At 42.5% G+C, this 26,897-nt stretch overlaps 1 long non-coding RNA gene across 1 annotated transcript; it reads right to left on the bottom strand.

Annotated features, from left to right (window-relative positions):
- Nucleotides 1-9,577: 9,577 nt before the first annotated feature.
- LOC120025249 lies at nucleotides 9,578-26,469 on the bottom strand. The gene is made up of 3 exons (XR_005472974.1): nucleotides 26,240-26,469; nucleotides 13,183-13,297; nucleotides 9,578-10,613 (listed from the first exon to the last, which is right to left on the bottom strand). It is a non-coding gene; the product is annotated as an uncharacterized LOC120025249 (long non-coding RNA).
- Nucleotides 26,470-26,897: the final 428 nt, after the last annotated feature.

Below are 26,897 nucleotides of genomic sequence, written 5' to 3'. Positions count from 1 at the left end.
GATTTAATGGGGAAATTGGAGGAGAGAGAAATGAGGGATTTGCTGGTTTGGTGTATGAGGCACGACATCCGCCCGACGGAGCGTGTCGGCGATTTGATGTCACCTGAGTCAGCTCTCCATACTCGTCCTGAGGTGCGTGCTAGCCGTCTGGTGAAGACTGTGCCAGCCCCACGCACCAGGCCTCCTGTGCGCCTCCCTAGCCCTGCACGTCCTGTGCCAGCTCAGCGCACCAGCTTTCCTGTGGCAGCCCCACGCACCAGCTCTCTGGTGCCGGCGCCACGTACCAGGCCTCCAATTCCAGGACTCCGCACTCGCCTTGAGGTGCGTGTCACCAGCCCAGTACCACCAGTGCCTACACCACGCACCAGGCTTCCTGTGCGTCTCCAGAGCCCTGTACGCCCTGTTTCTCCTCCCCGCACTCGCCCGGAGGTGCGTGTCCCCAGCCTGGTACCACCAGTTCCGGCACCACGCACCAGGCTTATAGTGCGCCTCCACAGCCCAGTACATCCTGTTCCTTCTCCCCGCACTAGCCTTGAGGTGCGTGTCCCCAGTCCGGTACCACCAGTTCCGGCACCACGCACCAGGCCTACAGTGCGCCTTGGCAAGCCTGAGCTGCCCGTCTGCCCAGCGCCGTCTGAGCTGCCCGTCTGTACAGCGCCGCCTGAGCTGCCCGTCTGTACAGCGCCGCCTGAGCTGCCCGTCTGCCCAGCGCCGCCTGAGCTGCCCGTCTGCCCAGCGCCGTCTGAGCTGCCCGTCTGCCCAGCGCCGTCTGAGCTGCCCGTCTGCCCAGCGCCGTCTGAGATGCCAGTCTGCCCAGCGCCGTCTGAGCTGCCCGTCTGCCCAGCGCCGTCTGAGCTGCCCGTCTGTTCTGAGCCGCTAGAGTCGCCCGTCTGTCCTGAGCCGCTAGAGCCGCCCGCCAGTCAGGAGCCGCCAGAGCCGCCCGCCCGTCAGGAGCCGCCAGAGCCGCCCGCCAGTCAGGAGCCGCCGGAGCCGCCCGCCAGTCAGGAGCCGCCAGAGCAGCCCGCCAGTCAGGAGCCGCCAGAGCCGCCCACCAGTCAGGAACCGCCAGAGCCGCCCGCCAGTCAGGAGCCACCAGAGCCGCCCGCCAGTCAGGAGCTGCCAGAGCCGCCCGCCAGTCAGGAGCTGCCCTTCAGTCATGAGCTGCCCTTCAGTCATGAGCTACCTCTCAGTCATGAGCTGCCCTTCAGTCATGAGCTGCCCTTCTGTCATGAGCTACCCCTCAGTCATGAGCTACCCCTCAGTCATGAGCTACCCCTCAGTCATGAGCTGCCCTTCAGTCATGAGCTGCCCTTCAGTCATGAGCTGCCCTTCAGTCATGAGCTGCCCTTCAGTCATGAGCTGCCCCTCAGTCCGGAGCTGCCCCTCAGTCTGGAGCTGCCCCTCAGTCCAGAGGCGCCCCTCAGTGGAGTGGGGTCATTTAGGAGGGTCGCCGTTCCTAGGAGGCCACGGAAGCGGGGATTGACTATGGTGGAGTGGGGGCTACGTCCAGCGCCAGAGCCGCCACCGCGGATAGATGCCCACCCAAACCCTCCCCTATAGGTTCAGGTTTTGCGGCCGGAGTCCGCACCTTGGGGGGGGGGGGGGGGATGGGTACTGTCACGCCCTGACCATAGTTAGCTTTGTATGTTTTATGTTTTGGTTGGTCAGGGTGTGATCTGTGTGGGCATTCTATGTTGTATGTCTGGTTTGTATATTTCTATGTGTTTGGCCTGATATGGTTCTCAATCATAGACAGGTGTTTTGCGTTGTCTCTGATTGGGAACCATATTTAGGTAGCCTGTTTTGTATTGTGGGTTGTGGGTTATTGTCTATGTGTAGTGTTTGTGTCAGCACTAGTTTTGATTAGCTTCACGGTCGTCGTTTATTGTTTTGTATTAGTTTGTCAAGTGTTCTTCGTTTTCGTCTTCGTTAAATAAATCAAGTATGTATTCATTTCACGCTGCGCCTTGGTCCTCCTCTCTTCAACGTTACGACGATCGTGACACAATGGTATATCACAAAAGTCCACATATTAACAGAAAAAAGAAGGCAATCCCTTTACATACCATCAGGACTTTAAATAAAAAGAACTAAATGCACAGTCAACCAGTCAAACCTCTTCTAGCTATATGAAAAACGTTTGAGGATATTGATCATGTGTTACCATGAGTACGACTGCACTGAGAGAGTTTGTTACTGTATATTCCATATTAATGTCTGTATTTACGTATGTGTAGGCCCTTTGAGAGGTTTATAGTAGAGCTAATAGGATAACTCAGGCAGGACGAGGAGCCACAAACTTAGAAACAGGTGTTTATCTTGTCAAAGCTGTTGTGAATAGTCGACCTCTAACCCCTGTTTCTGAGCCAAATGAGAAATATAAAGGAGAAGTAGGAGTAATAACAGTCAGTATGCAGGGGTAAACACACAGGCCTTACAGTGTATGAACAGCAATTATACACACAGGAAAGGTCAGGAGGAAGATGAGTCATTTCACAGGCATTTCCCAGAATGCTTCACTTCCCCTCTCCCGTGCCATTCGGCAGCCCTCATTGGAGAGTGGGAGAGAGGGAGAGTGGGAGATGAAGAAAGAGAGAGAGTGGCAAAGTGAGAGAGCGAAAGGGAGAGCGAGAAGAAGAGGGATAGAGGTAGGGAAACTGTAAGCTGGGGTCCCTGGTGGTCTGTGGAGAGGAAAGGGGGGGGGGGGGGGGGGTATGGTGGCTAGGAGCCCCTCTGTGTGGGGTCTGTCTGGTGTGCGTGCAGCCCTGGGGTCTGGTTATTGATTATCAGGCATGAAACAAGAATATTGTCCAATGTTTACTCTGCTTGCCAAACCTCTCCCCACCCAGCCTCCTCCCTTTGCACACCAGCCTCAGACACTTCAATCATACAAAAACATCTAACATAAATCCACACTCTATCCCTCTCTCCCACATGCCACATAACCTCCTACATACACTCACACAAACAAACACACACACACACACACACACACACACACACACACACACACACACACACACACACACACACACACACACACACACACACACACATACACACATACACACATACACATATTGCCACAGTTAGCCTCTCACATTGGTCAAGGAGAGGAATCATTTGGAGAGCAGGGAGGAATCCTGAAGCGTCAAGCTAATCAGGGCTGGTGTTCAGCATGCAAGTATGCAAGAACTTATTAGACACTTTGATTTGAATTACATAATGTACTACCAGACACACACTAAAAATAACACCATTGAGCCTCACCTTGAGCATAATCCCATCACACAATTCGAAAACAACACACGCATATACACACATTCGTATACACACATTCATACCCGTGTATATAACCACCACCAGCAGCCCAATGTCTACATAATAATCCATCATATTCCGTTTCTCTTTACGATGGGGGAGATCATTTAACACTGAAGCAAGCGATGGTTACTCCCTCATAAGAACCCTCTTACCTACAACGCTCAAAGAACCTGCTGAAAAATGTGTGGCCACTCCACACATACCAGGGGCCAGAAATAACACTGGTTGGCCTGTGAGGTGGGAGAAAATCCTCCATGTTCATACTTCCACACATCTCACACTGTGTGTGTGTGTGTGTGTGTGTGTGTGTGTGTGTGTGTGTGTGTGTGTGTGTGTGTGTGTGTGTGTGTGTGTGTGTGTGTGTGTGTGTGTGTGTGTGTGTGTGTGTGTGTGTGTGTGTGTGTGAGAGAGAGAGAGAGAGAGAGAGTCAGCCTGGCAAGCAGCTCACAGACTGCCAGCCTTCTCAGGCGTGACTGTAGTGAAGTAGTGTTGTATTGTTCTAGTCACACACCACGGCCCACATCTCTCAGACTGGTCTAATTCACTCTGACACAGTGTGGTCATCAAACAGAGTTTTAATGGTAGAATCATGAAATGTCCAGAGGGCAGGACATTGAGTGAGATATCCTATAGCAAATAGGAATTCAATCATACCAACATAGCTTCTCATCATCTCTGTCCACTTTTGTTTTCCTTTTTTCTAATCAAGAATTCAGGCATGTGTGCACACACACACATTCTAAAATGTAAAAACAATCTCTTTCAGAAGCTGGGTGGTAAATTAGGCTCAGCCAGAGAGTCTCTCTTCAGAGTTATCTCCTAGTTGTGGAGGGTTGGGGAGAGCAGGGGCAGGCCAGCGGTGCTGTGGCCAGGGGGCTGAGGGGCAGATCTGGGGCTGGGCTGATAATGAGAGGGGGGATCAGGGAGAGTTATGGAGGTCTTAACACCCTGTGCCCCCAGGGTCATACTGAACTGCTGGTGGTCAGACACCACACACCACAGACCCTAGTGCGTGATTTATTAATTATATGATTTAGGACTGATTTGTTTATAATTCATCTATGTTACACGCTTAGAAAAAAATATGCTATTTAGAACCTGAAATGGCTATCCTATGGGGACAGACGAATAACACATTTTTAACCCTTTTTTCTAAGAGTGTATCATCCTCTGGGAAACAATTGCCACTGTTTTTCTCTGTTTACTGCCTTAGTCCTTGAATCAAAACAGACACAAGCTAAACCTCTGGGCTGTATCCACTTTGGGGGTGGACGTGTCATACACCCAGGTAGGGTGAGTCTGGTGGGGGTCAGCAGACCATAGGCTGCCCCGAGGCCATGAGACCCACGCAGCACCCAGGTAGGGTGAGTCTGGTGGGGGTCAGCAGACCATAGGCTGCCCCGAGGCCATGAGACCCACTCAGCACTCAGCCGTTGAGACCTGGCTGTAGCTCTGCAGGTTAGCTGGCAGGCTGGATGGCAGGCTGGGTGGTGGTCAGAGAGTTATGGAGGTTTAACCTGGTGTGGTGGTGGTCAGACCTGAGGCTGTGATTTGTTAACATGCTCAGACAACAGACTGACCATACTCAGAGTAAATCACTCCCCTGGCACCAGTGACAAAAGTTAGGCTGTTAGTCCCCAAGTCCCTTCTTTAATCACTCTATTCACCTCTCTTCCTCAACTTCAACTCTACCCATGCAGAGACACACACACTACTCCAGCCAAGTCAAACAGGGCTGCACCATTGAGCATGTTTACCCTCCTACTCATGGATCTGAAGCTGTAGTAATTAAGACCTGGCTCTACCACCTCCCTCTCCTCCTCCAGACCAATGACCACACACGCACGCACACAAGTGCGCACGCACACAAGTACGCATGCACGGACACATGCACGCTCACACACACACAAACTCACACACACACACACTCATACAAATCCCAATTAAACCAACACCCCTTGTTCTCTCATCATTAGTCCATGGCTCCTCTGGGCCAACAACATCTCTCTGTGTACCATTCAGAGAGAGAAGAGAAAGTCCTGAGGGGTGCCATTTTATTTTCCTTAAGGGCTAGCCAACCTCCTGTACCGTGAGACGTATTAGCAGAGCTGGGCCTAGTTTGGACTGGCACAAAGAAAATAGGAACAGTGGAACGTGTGTGAACACACGAGAGCGAAGAGGGTCAGTTTTACATGTAGTGCGTTTAGAAGGTGAGGGAGCCAGGATGAGGCAACAGTGGATTGTCTTACCATTACTATTCTAACTCTAGGCAGACTATGAATATTGATGAAAATATCAATTGGAGGAGATTAAAAAGCCATTTGATCCTTCTGAGATTGATTTAATGACCTGTTTAACACTGAAACAAATATCGTCTGCACTTAAAATAGGAGCGCTGTGATCAAGAACAGAGCTTCTCTGTCATAATGGCTTTGATTTCACTTGTAAAGCACTCTAACACAATAAAGAAGAGTAGCGATGCAGAATAAAATCCTACATAGAATGTCTCGCACAACAAAGGGATGAACACAGAATTCCACTGCTAAAGACTCCCAGCCGAAGTTCATCAATGTTTCCTTGGCGACTGATACATAACACCGCAAACAAAACATGAGCAGGACTTGTTTTCTTCGTGTGTGTGTGTGTGCGTGCGTGTGTGCGTGTGTGCGTGTGTGTGAGTGTGTGTGTGTGTGTGTGCGTGTGCGTACGTGAGTGTGTGTGCGTGTGCGTACGTGAGTGTGTCCGTATGTCTCCCATTATGGGTGTACTTTGACAAGAGAAAAACCCTGACTGCTTGCCATTGCTTTATTTATTTTTCTAACTTTCATCTGCAAGCCACTTCCAATCTGCCTTACCAGACAAACCTCTTCTGTCAGTCCCAGAGGTGTCATTAAGGATGGATCCCCATGTTTCACCAGACACATGAAAGGGCCTCTGGCTGTCTGACTGTCTGACTGACTGTCTATGTGGTTGTCTCTGTCTGACTGTCTGACTGTCTGACTGACTGTCTGTGTTGTTGTCTCTGTCTGACTGTCTGTCCTTCACAGCACCTGTTCCTAGAACTGAAAATGTGACTCACATTGTCCCACTCAATTTGAGCTGAAGTTTCCCCATTCAACAGATACAGGATAACACACACACACACACACACACACACACACACACACACACACACACACACACACACACACACACACACACACACACACACACACACACACACACACACACACACACACACACACACACAGATAATGACATCAGAGCCAGAGTGGTATGAACACTCATGTTGACTATGCTGCAGTATACGTTACTGTGTGTTGCTTACAGGTCCAGCTGATTCATGTTTTAGCCTTACCCTCTCTCTGTGTCTGTGTCTGTGTGTGAGTCACAGTTTACAGTGTGCTGCCAGCAGCGGTCTGCTGGCCTGGTTAGTGGGCCTGCCTGTGTTTCAATGGGGTACAGTAGGCTGGGCTGGGGGTGAAGAGCAGATCAAAATAACGGGCTAACTACAGAACAGATCACTTGCACCCAGACATCTGAGGATAACACACAACCACCCATACTGGAGATTCACTTCAACAAGGTCTTTCATCAGTCTTCATCAGATCAGCTCTCAACATTCATCCACACAAGACCATGTGAGAGGTGTAGACTGTTATGTATGGCTGTGTTGTTGTTGTGGTATTTTAACTAGCTGTCATTAACGGGGTTCTAACACAGACAGCACAAAGCAACTGGAGCCTTCTGTATTTCTACATCCTTGAGCGTTAGTAGGCTACTATTTATTCAGTATTAGAGGCCAGAATGATAAATTAAGCAAAAAGGGAACTCCACTCATATCTGATTCGAGATAACGGCCTGAAGGGGCTCCTGTGTTTATCCCAACTCTAATGATTTCTCCTGATGCTAAAACGTTTTCTAATGAAGCTGATCCACTTATCCAAGACGAGCAAACAGTTCAGGTCTCCACTATAGACCTTGTTCAGGTTCTATTTTCCCCCTACACGCTACAAAACCAATAAATGTCCAAATCCTGCCATAATAAATAACTACAGTGTATACACTGATCCGCTCTACGTTCTCCTCTCCTGAGGAGAAATTCACCAGAAGCAGACGTTTAAAGTGTGTTTGAATTCCTGTGCTTTCCGTGACCTTTTTGGACTGCGAAAAAAGGAGTTATACCAAGGTAGTGGAATCCAACCCCTCACTGATCACATGTCCTGAGATGTTTGCAGCCACAGGTCGTTTATGATCATCGTACATCACACTGCATTAATGTGGGAACAGGATGCACAGCCAAGTCTTCATACTGTTTAAAAGGAGGGAAGGGTTTGTAGTTCTACTCCGTTCAGTAAGATACGTATTAGGGACTGTGGGCTGATACGTATTAGGGACTGTGGGCTGCAGATGTCTAGTGGTGTGAGAGGGCAGAAGGTCAATACCTTAGACAGGTCCTAGTGGTAACAGAGTTCATGTAAACATGGGACCACCAGAATGTTTCATTCCTGTTGAATTTATTCCAGCCTATGTTTATCTTATAGCCCAAACACATTTGCGGAAAGACAGGGAATTTATCGTCAGATCCCTAAGTGTCTCTTTCCCCCAGTTAGACAAAAATACTAGAGAACGAGGGGGAAGCCAGGGACCACTGATGTGCAATTCCATTAAATTAGACACGTAAAAAAAGACACACTTTGCACGCACACACATCCTGGGAAAAGCCTGTTGTGGTATTTTAAAACATATGCATGTATGTTGTCTTATTCACATATTTTTTGTTATTTTGTTTTGCTTGTTCGGAGTTCACAAAATACAAACCTAAACTTAAATTAACAATAATTTGTGTTCAAATGAGTAATTACCTGTAAATGATTCACTTTATTTAGTACGCATACAGTACATAAAAAAAGGCCAATACTTTTCTGAGGGAATGCATTAATGATGTTATCTACAATTCCGTATCACCAATGTCTTTTTATGAAACAGTTCAACTCCTAGTCTGCCTGCTCACCTGCACTCTTCCCCACCTGTGGTACTTCAATATATCACTCATTATAGTGTTTTGGAATTAGCAAGAATATTCTTTACCTCTTATCCCAGATGTTCATCCTCAACACCCTCCTCTCTCATTGGCTCGTTAAAAGCCATGTGTAGCCGTGCTTAGCAGTGTGTTGCACCTACACCGACGATCCTACATGAAACATCTGCCACTTGACTGATTCCTGAATCAAATCGGCCATAGCAACAGAATGAGCTGGGGCTTTTAAAAGAGCCATTTTGTCCTAATACATGTCCCATTACCGGATGGCCATTCATCAAATGAACCCTGCCTCCAGAAGAGAAACCTGGCAGGGACCTCCTGAATAGTGCCACAGTGCTCTCTCTCCTTTCTCACTATCTCCAGTCAGGACACACTCAGCATGTCCGCTGTGGCACCACTGTGTTTACCTCTGGGGTATACAGACAGACGCAGGCCAGCCGGACAGGCAATGGCTGCCAACCTGGGTGAGAGCAAGAGACCCAGGCTGCTGCCTCACAGAATATGGAGGGTTTTTCCCTATATAATATGTTGTAAACATTCCCTTGGGGAAAATAAAGTTGTAAGTTGTAAGATTACTAAGATAGAAGATTAAAATGACAAGTGAAATAAAGAGCTACCATTATGGGGGAGTATTCCATGTTGTTACTGTATGGATATAATATGTCATCGTGGTTGCATTTGTCTTCTCTCACAGAGACCCAAGTGTAGCCATAAACTCAGTGCTGGACAGACACACAGATTCTCCTGGTCACTAAGGTCCACTGTGGAAAAGAATACAAATATAAACACACTGTCTCACACACACACATACAAAAAACACAAAACTATGTTTTTTTACAGGACTCAAAAAAATAAACACTTTTCCCAAGTCTTTAATTATAATGAACTGTGGTGAGCCTGATTACTTAATAATATGGTGATAAACACAACTATCAATCAAACCGCCTGACAGTCCTTAGAATTCAGGAAAGACTGTCCAAATTAAAAGCTGCTGACTCTCTCATTGTGTGTGTGTGTGTGTGTGTGTGTGTGTGTGTGTGTGTGTGTGTGTGTGTGTGTGTGTGTGTGTGTGTGTGTGTGTGTGTGTGTGTGTGTGTGTGTGTGAGAGAGAGAGAGAGAGAGAGAGAGAGAGAGAGGTGGAGACACTGGTCAGTGATGATGTTCTCCTCTCCAATATAAAGATGAAAGAAAGTAACGGAGGATGAATTGTCAGCTCGGAGCACATATTTATTTACAGAGTAAAACTAACAAGGGCACATGCTCAAAAACAACAATTGTGCAATCACACAAGCCCACGGTGTGGAAGGCTACAGCATGATGGTAGGCCAGGACATTGTATTTTAATCACAGGCGTTGGCCACAGTTCCATACTCACTCCAGTTTCAAGTTCAAGATAAAAACAATGTATTTGGGAATGCAGCGATTTCTCCTCTAAAGCGTATTACAAGGGATCTTCCAGATATAATCTGTGTCTGGGAGACTCAGAAATGTATTGCAATAAATGATTATTACACAGAAAAATCACATACACATATCATTTATGATTGTTGCATGAGACAGAAAGGAAATGACTACATCTCTCCTAATTTCATTGGGCACAGCAAAAAACTGGAACGACTGCAAAACACTCAGCAGAAAATTATGACAAAAATAATACATGTTCGGACTATTAGCAACATATTACACAGTGATAGCAAAAACAAGCTGTACCCACATACTGCAGTACACGGATCATTTCACTCAATGTGTGAATCAGACTACGAATCAGACTTCAATTATAGAATTACACTATTAATCTCATACATTATGTTTTCATACAGTACGCTATATTGTAGACTTACTCCCTGTTTTGGCTGATCTGTAGCTAGTCTCCCTACAGTAGTGAATAGGTTAAATAAACCCAGTGTAACGGTACAAGAGGCCAGTCACAGTGAGATGAATCAGGGCTCTGCTCTAATACTGCTGCTATTCTCTCTCACTTTGCCACTTTTAGAAGACTGTGCCTAATTTCCTTCCTTGCGTGACTCCAGAAGGTAAACACACTGCTGGAGTGACTCATTGCGATTTCTCACGTCGATGACCTGATACAAACACAGGCCGGGGTCAGGGGTCAAGTAGGAGGATTATGAGACGTTACAAGGTACAGTATGTCCCCCCCAAGTCGTGTTCTGGGCCCTGACACCCTCTGTTCTCCGAGGAATTCACGGCTTCCTGTGGCCAAACCCGCACGCCTGCCCACTCCAGCCTACAGAGAGATAGAGAGGAAAACAGAACATTAGAAAAAAATTGACATTTGAGGTGATGGATCACCCTCTTCGCCAGGCCACTGTTCGGTGAAACAGAAAGAATGCTGTCCTGATGAGCATGTATCTCTTTTCTGCCCAGAGCCCCGGGGCCTGCCGAGAGAGAGGGAGCAGCCGGAGGCGAGGTAAGGCGTCTCTGGGCTCGGGTTCGACCGTCTGCGTGGTGTAAATGAGCTTCATCCTGTTTCATGTAGTGGTGAATTGATTTACGAGTAGTGAAAAGCCTGTTTACCACCGCCTGCCAAGTTGCCTTTTCGGGCGATTGGCACTTTTGTAAAAAAGGGATCTGGGAGAAAGGCCTGATCAGCACTTTGCCCTCTGCTAAGCCCAGTGTTAGAGGGAGAGGAGGTGGAGATGGTAGTGGAGGGGTTGTAGTGTTGGTGGGGGGGGGGGGGGGGGGCAACTTCCCTTCAAAGGCCTCTATCTGAAAAAGGGCCAAACACAATCTAGCATCAATCTCTGTGCTGTCACCCTGCACTCTGCTGCCTTTCCAGCACCATTGTTATAGAGCAGACCAACGGAAAGAGGCCGGGAGCAGGTGGAAATAAAAAGCCCTTTGACGACTGGAGGGGAAAGATTCCTCCTGAGATCCTCACGACATTTACACAAGCCCCAGGGAGCAGGGACTGGCTGTCCACGCCAGTCTGGATACACACACACCGATTCATAGGTCTGGACAAACACACACACACACACTGACAGATATACTTGTACTGTCCAATTTCAGCCGCAAATCCTGTCTGCTTCACACTTTTCAACACCGTCTGGTCTACTGCTCTCAACCAAAGTATTCATCACTGTTACCGTTGCAGGGTGTTGCTTAGTATCACGTGTTACTAAGCAAAGTTATATTTCAGACCTTCAGTTAACTGGATATACTCAGAATCATTCTGACATGCCTGTGCTGTGGCAAAAGTATTCACTACATTGTCTTTGCTGTGGTGAGAAGGTACAGTCTTTTAGAATGTATTTAGGATACCCCACACTGCTGCACAGATTCTTGCAGGTTTTCAGTAGCAGTGGTCTAAGAACTCCCAGTCTTCCACGTGGTCTCAGTGACCTCTCTGGAGACCTTGACAGTATATACTGTTTATTCCTCACAGATACAGTGGAAGGCACTTTGTTGTGGGCAGAAATTAGAGACTGGGAAGTCCTCTTCATGCAAGTTGTGGTATAACACATTCAGACACTCATCCACACACAGCCATCCAGCCAGTCCAGACTGCATTACTTCACTCAGGGGAAAATAAAGATGTATGTTTTAGCAGAATGTGCCTCTCCCCCTGACTCCCCTTTTCTGCCTCCAACCTCATCCCTCTCTCATCCCAATGCTTCCCTCTCACCTCACCCCTCTGTCTTTCTTGCGTATCCACCTCTCTTCTGTTCCAGCTTCACCCTCCTCTCCTCTCCCCTACCACATCCCTCTCCTCCAATCGGGATCATGGGCTCAGGCCTGGCGGGATCCCCGTCACATGATGCCAGTGAAGTGTGATGCTTCGCTGGGACCCCCCTCTGTTCAGGAAATGCTCTTGGCCTTTTTCCCCACCCTAGCCTTCCGCTGTGTTACCATTCCAAAGCATTCCTGACTGATTCCGACCACTGCTGGGCTATGGGTTCCCACAGACAAGGAGGATCTGCTCCCCAACTCAAACAGTGGAGTGGAGGCAGGGGTATCATGTTGTGGGCTGCCAAGCCTGTTTATGGCAGAATAGAGAGGCCTAAGCTCCACAATAGGCAATTACCATCCCCACTTAGCCCACACCCCACAAACCACCTCCCCATAGTTTCAATTTGTGGTTTGTATGTAGGTGGGTTCTGCTCTCAGGGCGGATTAAATATAGCCGGGGACCGTTTCAGAGGAACACCGTAAGGGACTGACTTGGATTTGGAACTTGCATTGCAGAACGACGTCTCCTATTGTTGTGCACTGTTTGGAAATTCTTAATTGCTTTTTCCAAAGCGGCTCGCCACAGGAAAATCCCCCTTCAGAATGGGAGAGAGAGAGATGGTGGGCTGTGAGTGAACACGCATATAAACATGCATCATATAAACCTGCTTACGCTCCAATCAAAGTGCCATCAGCAACTATCAAAGCCTCTGTAACTAACCTGTATCAGAGCTGGCTGTGGCCTGACTTCCCTCCCTCTCTCTGTTATGTCCTACTCTGACCATTTCTTCTGGTTGAGTTCTCCCTGTTGATATATTCCCGGGCATCTGTAACAAACTGCCCTGGACTGGCCCTGTGTTGTGTGTGAGGCTGAGGGAAGGGGGACACCAAAGGAGGTTGCGCACACACAGTGACATTACCCATTCACTCTCTGCCCTGTGTGGGGCAGGCTGGGAGGCCTCCAGCAGCAATATAGTATAGAGCAGAGTAGAAGCATGCAGTGTAGAACAGTGCAGGACTAAGCAGGGCGGTGGTGAGAGGGGAACATGGTCATCTCATAGCGGTTTCTCTGGTTTTCCGCTGGAGGAGAGATTACAGCCATACTCAATCTTTTCGATCCGTACCTCTCAATTATCATTAGCACTGTCTGACAGACGCAATCCCCCGGTGGAGGTCTGGTTGTCATAGGAACTGTTGCCATCACTGGAAGACCTTCTCTCCCTCATCCATCACAGAGGGCTGAAATGGGAAAAAGAAGATTTGTGTTGGTTATATGAGCAAACTTTCATTAAACTGTACATGATATAGATATGATAAGAAGCAGGGTTGTGAATTATTAAAAGAAACAATAACATGACCGTATGGGAAAAATGAAAAGGAACACCTGATCATTGAGTAGGTCTATTGAAATTCAATCCATATTTCAAATGTATTGAAAGTCCATTTAATTTCAAGCTTTTATCAGGAGTTAGGTTGTATAATTTGCTTTCATTTAAATTAACTAGTATAGGATAAGGAGCGCTTGATAAATCCCAGTGTCGTTTCATACAGTCGAACTGTTCTGTGGTTCATCAAAGACATTAAAGAAAGGTGTCTATTACAGTAGCTTGAGGGCTATTGAGGATTATTATAATTTAGTTCAATGACTTGATGTGCTTTTAGACTTTAGATCAAAATGGTCTGTTATAGTGGATGAGTCAGAAGAGATGCAGCTCTGGTTGAAAACATGGGCATCAATAGGGGGGTATAGCTGAGAGGTAATCAGACATTAGGCAGCACTCTGGTTTGTTTCAGCGCTATTTAGCTCTAGGAATGGCACACTAAGTTAATAATAGTGTGCAGAAAATGATTGTCAGATGTCTCACTGTTAAACGATCTTGATTAAAGCATGCAGCTACTGTCCTGACTTGGCAATATTGTAAGGCAGACATAAGTAGAAAATAAACATTTGAAAAAATATGAAAAATGTTAAACATCAATATTGTAATTTAATTACTTGAGCGACTATATTCAGGTATAGTTTACAGATCGAGAAACTGGAGATAAACAAGAGTTGACAAAAGCACTTGAAAATAAGTGCCAATAATATATACCCTGCCACAATGGAAACAAAATCCACAATCACAAAAATGAAACGTTTCTGGTGTTTTTCTTTTTGTTTATCATAATGAGCCTCAAAAAGTCTCAAATTAAAAAAGAATAAGGACTAAATTGTTGTTTTAGTGACCATCTACTTCCTTATGATAAATACATATTTGTTGTTTGTCTTCTTTCGTCCTATAAACATGCTGTCAGTCTTTTGCTAAAACGTCAATCGCAGATATTTGACATGTTGGAACATTTTCCTTCTCGCAATGACCACATTTGGACAGTTTTGAGTTCGTAAAAATTCTGGAACTGCCAACTCTTCAAAACTCGTGTCCTTCAGTCATGTCAAATAATGTTGTGGTAGTGAAACCGAGCTTGTGTGATCACAAAATAAGCCAGAAGGAATTTTACATATGCCTTTATTCATATTTTTTATCGCTGAAAGCCGTATTTCCCTCTGAAAATACGTCTGTCAAAAATGATTCAAAGTTCAGAGAACATGAGGACTATGTTACGAATAGAATACGCAGTTGAAGCCTATTGAGAGGAATAAGTGGAGCGGCTTTCGGATTGACAATACCTCAGGGACGGTTGGGTGAGGGTTGTTGTTTGGTTGGAGCGCCAAGCTTTCCTGGGAAGCTCGGTGTTCTGACACAGCACCATCGCTGCGCGCACAAAATGACTCATCTCGTGTATTTGAGGTTTGCGGGTTCCCTATATTTAAGGATAACAATACAGAGTCTATTGTAGTTTAACAACCATAAAAAGGAAATAAATTGCCAGTTTCAAATGAACCAAAACATTATGGATATAAACAAACTGTGCGACTGAGTTCCAGGGGCTATGTAAAGAACGCATAGTGTGGTATATATTTATGTAGCCTATTTTTAAATGTAAGAGATCTTGTTTTGGTTTTGGTTTCTGGGTGATAATTAATCGAAAGCCGGCTAATATTCTCTCTCATATTGATAATCATACGAATAGGCCTACCTAACTCACTCACACAAAACATTGGCTATAAACAAATACAGTTAACATGATTAGCTATCAATGTCGTGCAGAACAAACAAATAATGTTAACCAGCTATAAAAAAATATATATAATAAGATTATGAACTTTTCATTATCATGCAGGTTAACCTGCAATGAATGGGAATTATTGTATGTTTGATAAGATGTAATGTGACCTTGCATATTTAATTATTGCATTATAAATAGGTAGCTTTCTAAGAGACACTTCAGGTGAATGCAGCTGAAACTGCGAAATATACCTTGATAAGGGAAATGTCAGCACTGAACAGCGCATGAGGGCGAACGAGTGTCCAAAACGAATTCCAAAATCCAATGTTTCTCAATAAACAACAACAAATAATCACGCCTACAGAATATAAGGCCTACAAATATTGAATGAATGTATTTTCCATCTCTCGAATAATGCAGTTTCAATTACATTTTGACTTCTAAAACGGGTCACACATTCTCCATTTCATGCGTCTGATCATAAAAACAATCACTTGCATTTACTGATCAGTTAATTAAAGGCTCATTATTCCAAGTTAATTATAATTCATGTCAGTAGCCTCAGTCAATGGTTCAAATAAATTGACAAATAGAGCTTTCATATAAATCTGTAAATGCAAGATTTTTCAATAGGAGAATTTGCCCACACACCGAACACACACAACGCAGTGCAACATGAGATTCCTGTTTTAGTTCGAGACATGAATGACCAATGGACATGTCACACACTGTAGTAGGCCACCATGGAGAATCCTCGTCTTGGACTCTTTTTGCATGTTAAGCCTTCTAAACAAAGAGATGGAGAGCAAGGCGAGGTGATAGGAATATGACTGAAGAGTGTCAGATACGAGATGAATATGTGCCCAAGAGCGGAAACTGACCATTGAACTGAAAGGGTCTGTTGTGTGCCATGTGCTTATTGGCTCCCTAATTCTAAATCAGAAAAAGGTGTAGGGCCTTCTATCAACCAATCCCCATCTGGATGAACCAGTAACATCTTACTGTGGGATGCATTGCAAATAAAATAGGTCCTGCTCATAGGCTAAACGGCAAGCGTATCAGCAACGATATCTGAATACCTTTATCACCGACAACTTCACTAAGAAGATAATGCTATGAAATTAACAGAAAGCTGAAATGGCCTGAAACATCCCACCCTCCACACCACGTTATTTCAAAGTGGAAATGTGGGTAATGTATCGTTGAGATGTTGATCAATGAGATTTCAACCTTTATTTGCCCACTCAAAAAGACAGAATTTTGTTGATTTCCCAATGTCTTATCACTATGCTTTCATCTATCTAAAAGCACAACCAAATTCTAAATGGCAAAACAATGTATGATTTTTTTATTTAGTTGTCATCTAAATGTCGAGAGTTTGGGGCTATAAGGTTATATGTTCAGTGATATGACTCAGAGATAGATAATTGCCTTTAAAGTTCTGAAACCTCATTGGTTTGAATGGTGTCAGCAATTTTTTTATCTAGTATTCTTTTGAACTTAACAACATGAATTGGGGTATTTAGAGTACTATACAGGTAGAGAACATTGAACAGAACAAGGCTATGACAATAATTACATTTAGACAAAAATGCAGATAGAACCTTATAGTCCCAAGCTCTCCATGTGTTATCATTGCACTTTCAACCACTTAAAAGCACAACACTTCAAATGGGAATACAATGTCAGCTTTTTTGTATTTATACAACTGCTTCAATCATTATCAATGTGCTTCATCTAATAGCACAACCGAATGACCTGGATTGTATTTGTATTACATTAAAAGTACATAGTGCAAGTGATCAATGCTGTTTGAGATTTTGCAGATATTTATATTGTGAAGTTCTCCACAGACCTGGGATCTTGAACATGCTATGAACATGCACGCTTTCTATGATTCCATAATGAGACTTTTATAGTTAAATTAACCTCAAAATGAGACCATGGATGTGTTACTCATTTTAAGGTTGAAAAAAACTGTTACATTAGTTTGTAAAATGGCCTTCATTTTAGGCTATTTACTGTATTACACAAGTCATATTGAATTGTGTTAGGTTGGCAAGCAACCAAATATCAACATTTATAGGAGACATATCTAATGCTGGGATAGTTTCAACTGAGCCACTGGCTTAATCATATTCTTTCACTTTATTTTTGGTTTAGTTGGAGATGTGAATTCAACATATATTTGTTAACAAGTTAATATGCTATTTACTGTATGGTAAAAGTGATATTGAATTGTGTTTGGTTGTCAACACAACCAAATGTCAACATTTGAAGGAGATGTATATTTTGTGCCACTGACTTAGTCTGACTAATTTCAGTTTGTTTACAAATTAATAATTGATATGTTGGATTCATGACTCCATCTCTACCAAAAATCTAAGTTAAAGAATAGGACTAAATCTAATCAAAGTTAAAATGCACTTTAAAACAGTTTGATTTGGTTCTATTCTTTAACTTAGTTTTTTGGTTGAAATGGAGAAGTGAATCCAACATATTCATTATTAACTTCAAGATTAAATTTGACATCAACCAAAGCTTGAAATCCTAGGCCTATTTATTGTCTATTTTTAGTTGAACCCTGTGTTGAATTGAAACAATAGCTGTTGATGACTTCACAAATGCTATATAGGCCTAAATAGTCTCATTGATGATGTAAGACTTATAAGAGTATGGTTACATTTCATTTGCTCTAATTACCCTTCAGAATGACTTCAATAGCAACAGTTTATATATTTAGTTAAGATATATCTCAATAGTCATTATCACTATAGCACATTGGTAGTAGTCAGTGGAAAATATCAAAGCTAAGCTGCGCTTGGTTAAAACACTGGATGGGAGATCTAATAGATAGCTGTAGACAGATCAACTCACCTGTAGGAGGTGCTGCCCAACCTATTGTTTATTTTTTTCTGATAGTAGATATAATGTTGAAGATCTGATGTTGTTTCAAAAGGTACAAATTCAACATATTTTATACAAGGTTTGTCTATGTTGGAAATTGGTTACCATGATGACAATTATGGTAACCCGCTACCCCCTGTATATAGTCTCGTTATTGTTATTGTGTTACTTTTTATTCGTTTTTACTTTAGTTTATTTGGTAAATATTTGTTTAACTCTTGTTGAACTGCACTGTTGGTTAAGGGCTTGTAAGTAAGCATTTCACGGTAAGGTCTACCCTTCTTGTATTCAGCGCATGTGACATAAAGTTGATTTGAATTATGTGGTTGAAATTTCACTCTCAAATCAACTGTTTATGTTCATGACTTTTTGCAAATCCAATGTATTTTCCAGGTCGATTCAACGTCACAATATGTTGACAAATGACTTTGAAACAAAGTTGACTCAACCAGTTTGTGCCCAGTGGGATATGGTGAATTCGTTTTCTTCATGGTAGATGTGTGCGCGTCCTGTTTTAGCCTATATACCGTGGGTAGTGTCCTCGGTATCGTGGGACACTGGAGTTACAGCGCCAAAAGGACTCCCCTCTCCCTCGCCTTTACGCACACCGGCGCGCGCCTTGGAGGCCCAGCAGCGAGATCTTGCCAAGTAAATTAAAAAGTCGTAGAACGCGATTCTATAGTTCTGTTGATTGCATGAAAGGGTGGGGCCCCTCAACTATACCGTTCAGATCAATGTAGCGGCCCAATGAGCGCAATCAGCGGTCTGCTAGCAATCCAGTCCTTTCTCATTCACATAAACACCACTTGAACAAAAATATACACGGCCACCTACCGCGCCAGAGAAAGTGATGAGGGGGGTGCACACACCTCGACATCATACTGTTTTCAATTAAAACGACAACGCTAGATGGCCTAAGCGACGCATGAGACAGAGATATCTAGTTTCAGACCATTGGAAATTGAAATCTGTAGTAATGTATATACTGATGATGCATTGTTCCGAAAATAGCCAAGAGTGTAAAAGGGAATCAACATTGTGTTATTGGGACAATGACAGGTGAAATGTCCCCCAAAATTGCTTAAAATTCAACTTTACATTCATATGTATATTTTTTATTGTCCATTAAAGTAGATCAGAATATTACTGAAATGACAAATTGTTGTTGATATTACAACGATTTTCTTAAATTTGGCTAGTCATAAAACAAAAGGGGGAAAAAACAAATTATGCATACCTTTGCTGATTTCGTTGTTGGATTTCAAATGGTACATTAACAAATAGGCTACACATGTGGGCACGGAAAGTCTGAAAGAGTATTTTTATTGTACTGTATCAAGATATCTGCACTCGTTCTTAAAAAACGAAATACTTACAGGCCTTGGCCAAATGATGCATTGTATAATGATTGTTTTAAAAGGCATGTGCTGGGAACAAAGACAACATTTTCAATTGTTGAACTGTTTTCCATACAGTGCATTACAGCAACATAATGGGCATGTTATATGTACCCTCCACGTATCCTACTGACATTGTACACGGGATGCTCCTGTACGTAGTTAGGCTACATATGCGCTCAGTCAGGTAATACCGTTATGTGCATCTTTTTCCTCTCTTTGCTACCATGTTTCCCTTTAACTACTTCTTAAGAAATATATCAAATGTAAAAATAGGACAAAAGTATATATACCCATAGGCTTACATATTTTGACAATATGGATAGCCAGGTTTAAAACATGTATTTGCCTTGGCATTCTCACCCGACGCCCTGAGTTACATAACATGCACAATATGTGTTTGTTATAAATATTACAAATATGTGTATTATATCTTGTAAGATATAATATGTTGGTTTCAGGATTTCAGAATACAATTTTACCAAACTATTCTTTCCATTGTTGTTCAAATTGAGATACTGTATTCATTTAATAACCTTTATTTACTCAGAACAATTTTGAGAGTGGTATATCTATATTTAGCGTTGCCTTCAGAAAGAATTCACATGCCTTCCCTCTTTCCACATTTTGTTACGTTACAGCCTGAATGTAACATGCATTCAATATAGATTTGTTTTGTTTGTTACTGGCCTATACACACACACAATACCCCATAACATCAAAGTGGAATTATGTTTTGGAACTTTTTGGAAATTAACTAAACATGAAAAGCTGAATTGTCTTGAGTCAATAAGTATTCAACCCCTTTGTTATGGCAAGCCTAAATAAGTTCATCAGTAAACATGTGCTTAATAAGTTGCATGGACTGTGTGCAATAATAGTGTGTAACAACATTTTGACTACCTCATCGCTGCACCCCACAGACAGAATTATCTATAAGGTCCCTCAGTCAAGCAGTGAATTTCAAACACAGATTCAACTACAAAGACCAGGGAGGTTTTCCAATGACTTACAAAAAAGGTCACCTATTGGTATATGGGTAAAACACATGGTGAAGTTAGTAATTACATGTTGGATGGTGTATTAATACACCCAGTCACTACAAAGACACAGGTGTTCTTCCTAACTCAGTTGCCGGAGAGGAAGGAAACCGCTCAGGGATTTCACCATGAGGCCAATGGTGACTTTAAAACAGTTAGAGTTGTATGGCTCTGACAGCAGAAAACTGAGGATGGATCAACAACATTGTAGTTACTCCACAATACTAACCTAAATGACAGAGTGAAAAGAAGGAAGCCTGTACAGAATAAAAATATTCCAAAACATGCATCCTGTTTGCAACATGGCACTAAACTAATACTGCAAAAACTGTGGCAAAGCAATTAACTTTATGTTCAGAATACGGTGTTATGTTTAGGGAAAATCTAATACAACACTGAGTACCACTCTCCATATTTGCAAGCATAGTGGTGGCAGAATCATGTTATGGGTATGGTTGTCATCATTAAGGGACTGGGCAGTTTTTCAGGATAACAAAAGAAACGGAATGGAGCTAAGCATAGGACAATAACCTAAAACACAAATCTACACTGGAGTTGCTTACCAAGACAGTGAATGTTCCTGAGTGGCAAAGTTACAGTTTTGATATAGGGTTATTCTTTATTTTGACTATTTTCTACATTGTTGAATAATAGTAAAAGTTTAGACACACCTAATCATACAAGGGTTTTTCTTTATTTTTATATTGTAGAATAATAGTGAAGACATCAAAACTATGAAATAACACATATGGAATCATGTAGTAACAAATAGATTCAAATAGAGACTCTTCAAAGTAGCCACCCTTTGCCTTGATGACAACTTTGCACACTCTTGGCATTCTCTCAACCAGCTTCATGAGGTAGTCACCTGGAATGCATTTCAATTAACAGGTGTGCCTTGTTAAAAGTTAATTTGTGGAATGTTGTTCCTTCTTAATGCGTTTGAGCCAATCAGTTGTGTTGTGACAAGGTAGGGATGGTATACAGAAGATAGCCCTATTTGGTAAAAGACCAAGTCCATATTATGGCAAGAACAGCTCAAATAAGCAAAGAGAAATTACACACCATCATTTCTTTAAGACATGCAGGGCAGTCAATTTGGAACATTTCAAGAACTTTGAAAGTTTCTTCAAGTGCAGACGCAAAAACCATCAAGCGCTATGATGAAACTGGCTCTCACAAGGACCGCCAAAGGAAAGGAAGAGTTAACAGCACCTCAGATTGCAGCCCAAATAAATGATTCACAGAGTTCAGGTAGCAGACATCTCAACATCAACTGTTCAGAGGAGACTGCGTGAATCAGGCCTTCATGGTCGAATTGCTGAAAAGAAACCACCACTAAAGGAGAGTGATGGAGTGCTGCATCAGATGACCTGGCCTTCACAATCACCCAACCTCAACCCAATTGAGATGGTTTGGGATGAGTTGGACCGCAGAAAAGAAAAAAAAAGCAGCCAACAAGTGCTCAGCATATGTGGGAACTCCTTCAAGACTGTTGAAAAAGCATTCCAGGTAAAGCTGTTTGAGAGAATGCCAAGAGTGTGCAAAGCTGTCATCAAGGCAAAGGTTGGCTACTTTGAAGAATCTAAAATATATTTTGATTTGTTTAACAGTTATTGGGTTATTACATGATTCCATATGTATTATTTCATAGTTTTGATGGCTTCAGTATTACTCTACAATGTAGAAAATAGTAAAAATAAAAATAAACTTTAATGAGTAGGTGTCCAAAATTATATATATATTTTTATTTTTATTTTTAATATATATATTTATTTTTTTACAAATGTTAGAATTTTTCTTCTACTTTGACAGAGTATTTTGTGTAGATTGTTGACAAAAAATTACAATGACAAAGTTAGATTAAAATTGATGTAACAACAAAATGTGGAAAAAGTCAAGGGGTGTGAATACTTTCTGAAGGCACTGTAATGACATTTGCATAGTACTAGCATTATGGGCGTTACATTAGGTTATTTTGTGTGATCACGTTGGTTAATTGACCAAGATGCAAGAGCCCATAGCTCAGAAATGGGTCAAATAAGAGAAAGAACAGAATTGCAAAGCGTAATTGATATTCTGCAGTAAATCATTGAATAATATTTAGGCATGGCACAACTATACACTAATATTCTTTTGAAGCATTATCCTATATTTAGCATCAAAACAAATTAATCTCTTGACTTTTAGAAAATGCTTTACTAAGTAAACAAAGCATAATTCCAAATCATGCACTCAAAGTTCTCTTCTAAAATCCCGAGGCGTGCAAAGAAGCGACTTCAAGTGCATCCAGGTCCAATGAACTAGCGGCTCTAATGTGAAGTTATACATTTGATCGATCAATCCATCACAAAGCTCTCCAAACAACTCTGCTGCAGCCTTTTGGTGACCCTCCCCGTCTCCACTCCAACACTGAAGCGGGTAACACACTGATTTCTCAGTGTCGAGACCGTCATTTCAGTTTCTAAACAAACTCAGGACTAATTTTGTTTATCAATTATATATTCCCAAATGGCCTATAAGACTAATTACAACAGTAGTTTGTTAAAAGTCCAGTAGCCTATACAGTTTTTTTTTTAAATGACCCCTTGATCAAAAACAATTAATTTATGTTCTGGAGTCTCGTTTTCCCATCACCAAGTTTTCTGAATGGTTATGGCAGCTGCAAAAAAAAAAAAAAAAAAGTTTAAATAAATCATCTTTATATCTAAAAATATTTTTTATCAGATTTGGCATTCAATGGATGTGTTGGGTAAAACAGTATGTGACATGCTGAGGTTTCTCTCTTATAGCATTGTCGAGGAATCACCTCACAGTCACATTAACTAAAGACAGTAGCAGTTCTAATGTATAACTGGGTGAGTCTTGGACAAGCTATGATAGGCTATATGATATAAAGTAAGTAGGCTAATTCAAGGTTTAGGCTGAATTACAATCTCCCTCGCAGTGACTGCAAGATAAATAGACTCCGAGTGTATCACTGTATGGTGCACAGCTTCAGCAGTATGCCGATCATCGTTGATTGAAATGTCCAGGCACAGAGTGCTGTAGTTGTACAACAAAAGTTGCTAAAATAAAGGCCATGTGTTTAAAATGTGTGTTTGGGTAGGTGTATGCTTATAAGACGGGGAAAGACGATCTTGGGATGGTATATCCTCGTCTTCGCTGAGAACTGTTGCAAAGGGGATATCTAATGTATCTAATCTATATTCATAGTCATTTCAACATACAGAAAAAAACTCAATACCACTCTCAACAATATAATGCATCATTACGTCCATGTAAAAGAAAAAAAGAAAATAGGCCTTTGGGTCAAATTTCGTCGATTGGATAACAATAAGACCATTTGGAGAGGCTTTCTGTTGAGACAAAAACGCATACTGCTGGGCTGGCCGAATGATGTGGAATTCCTCCACCTAAGTGGTCGAACATTCCTGAGGATGCAACGCTGTCAAATATTTCATTCGAGGACGTCATGGAAAAAGTACATGAAATAAACTAGGAGGGGCAAGTGGGAAGTGGTGACCTCGGATTGCCGTAAAATGACGACAAACACAATCCTGCAACAGTGACATTACCAGAGTAAATCTATACCATTGGAGTTAACCCTTTCCTCAATATGTCCATGTAAGATTTAGGCTGCCTAACATGGGTAAGGCGGTAAAGCATGTTAACTAAGAAACATATATTCCATAGAAGATAAATATGGGCAATGTGACTTCAGCCAATGTTAATTATGCAATGCACTATGTAAATAAATCAATAGAATTTAGAGGACACCATAACTTAACCATAACTCGTTTAAAACCACGCAGTAACAATAATTTGACTGACGGAAAATCGTCTATAATATCAACTGAGAGTCCAGAGGGACCATTAATAATTATTCGTAGCTGTCAACAGCTTTTTGCGGAGGGGTTTAACAACTCGCCAGTCATCGGCGCGTCCCCCTTCAAAGATCAATGGAGCAACTCGCGTCCCACTAGTTTGGGTAAACATTTAGGGATCAATTAGCCGTGGACATTAGTTTTTCAAAGTGCATGTCAAAGACGAGTGGCGGGGTTAAAGTGTATAAGAGGACCATTCGGCGTGGGGACGGGCACGACGTGTTGAAACAAGGCGTGATTCTCGGAATGAAGTCATCAACGTAATTAAATGCAGGGGGAAAGAGAGAATGCAAGCGCGCCTGCCCCCTCTCTCTGCGCGCTGGGTGGTCCGCTCCCCTGATAAATGCGTGGGCCTCATTCCAAGCGAGCGCCCTGTGTAGGGACCGGTTAAAACAATACTACTACCTATATACATTTCTTTACTTAGGTTTCAAACTCAGCCGTAACAGCAAATCCCACCATTGTACCTCTTGCATGCCCCGTGTAGTTGACAACGGAGATTTGTATATTTTCTTATTTGCTTTACCCTTTGGCAAAAACGTCACAAAGGAGCCAAGCCAACAACGGCATTTACGGAGTTTTGTTGCAACACAGGCTGTCCTTCAAATACATGTAGGTCTATACAGCTTCAGAACATCATCTTGCGGTTTAATAAATAAATCATGTCATTTTGATGTGGCCTTAGTTTTCGAAGTTTGATACAAATGAGTAGGTCTAAATAGCCTACAATATCCTCCTGTAGACGCATATTTGTAGGACCACTACATTTATTTGTAGAATATAATTCCAAAGACATACAAAATCTTAGTCAAGAAAAAACAGTAGCCAGTATAGCCTACTTTTATGACACCCAAAATGTATTATATTTTGTATTTACAATTTGACAAAGTATCTGTGACTGATTTGCGTTGTTGCATATCCAATATGGGCATTAATTACAAGATTGCAAAAGCATATAATAAAATTGTCTAACAACCCGGCAAACCAAAACAGCAGAACCACCGCGAGCCAGCCCGGAGAGCACCAGGAGCGCCTGAGTGAGGGTTGAGGGGTTGAGGGGCTGAGGGGTTGTGCGCTCTCCGGGGAACAATGAACAGTCTACTGTCAACAGATTTAGTCTATGGACCGGCGGCTCTCCACTACACACATACATATATCCTAGCGGTTCAAGGCTTAAATTAATAACTAGAAACTGGTTACATTTAGAATGGTGGATGAGGTGCAATGAAGCGCTTGAAGACCTAATGTAAAAAGTGCTGCTCAAAAACAATACATTTTCTAAATGTAGCCTAATTACTTATTTTCTTATTCTAATTTTCCAAACGATAAGCCTGAAAATTATGAGCCTAAGACAGTTCTTTGTTAATAAGGAATGCGCTTCGAACTTTTCAAAAAGGAAAATAAAGTAGACCTATGTGCTACATCGCTTAACTTTGTAACTCAGATGATATTTGTTACTATTTTTCTGTGACACTATAGTCTGGTTAGGCTGCCCACCACATTACAATCAAATTGTATCTTTATTTAAATACGTAAGTCAGTTAAGAAAAAAAACGTATTTTCAATGACGCCTAGGAACAGTGGCTGGTTCAGGGGTAGAACGACAGATTTTTACCTTGTCAGCTCCGGGATTCGATCTTGCAACCTTTCAACAAGTCCAACGCTCTAACCACTAGGCTACCTGTCGAAATGACTAATGAGACCATCATATGGCGTCCTATCTAATTCGCACTTCTAACTGCACAACAGGTCTAGTAAATCTTGATTGGAACTAAATTGAGAAGAAGTCCCGCAGCCATATCGCTGTCTTGTTTTAACTGACAAAAGTTGAAAGTGACTTACCTTGATTCGAGCACCATTCTGAGGAGAGAGTGTTTGGTGGGCGTCGATCTAAAGTCCTCAGCCGAGTTTCAGTGCTCAGTGTTCGGCTAGGCTCAGAGCGCTCTTCCCCTCAGTTCTCCTGTGTGAACATAATAATTATACATGATTGAAATCCCTTTCTGCATTTACGTTGAAAAGTCCTATCCATACACAAGGAGCTGTCTAAAACGGACATAATGCTTGAGATTGAGTATGAGCTGATCTAGCGGGGCTTTTTGCTTGATTTTTTATTTAAAGAAGGCCAGGGAAAATGTTTACATTTTGCAGTATAAACATCCTGCCCATGTTCCTGTCTTTTAAAGAAATCAGCTGCGTGGTCTTGAATAGAGGACTTTTCTTTCAAATAAGCGTATTTTAAGCAACATTTTAAACATACTTCACACTTTAATAAGTCAAAGTCAGTGAAATGTGCTATGGTGAGGTTGGCCTGCTGTATCTGACAAGTGGAAAACCAGTTTTATATATCACGGTGGTTGTGCATACAAGCTTAGTAAAAACATACATTTTCAAAAACACTGTTTAAGAAATATTGTCGTTGCGGAAATAATGACTATTCAAGGTTGCAAAGTTCTAGCATTGGCCTCTGTAGGCTGTTGTATTAGGCTACCATTTACATTCT

Source organism: Salvelinus namaycush, chromosome 30 (genome assembly GCF_016432855.1).
Source record: "Salvelinus namaycush isolate Seneca chromosome 30, SaNama_1.0, whole genome shotgun sequence".
NCBI lineage: Eukaryota > Metazoa > Chordata > Actinopteri > Salmoniformes > Salmonidae > Salvelinus > Salvelinus namaycush.
Note: the sequence above shows the minus strand (reverse complement) of the source record. Positions and strands in the feature narration are given on the sequence as shown.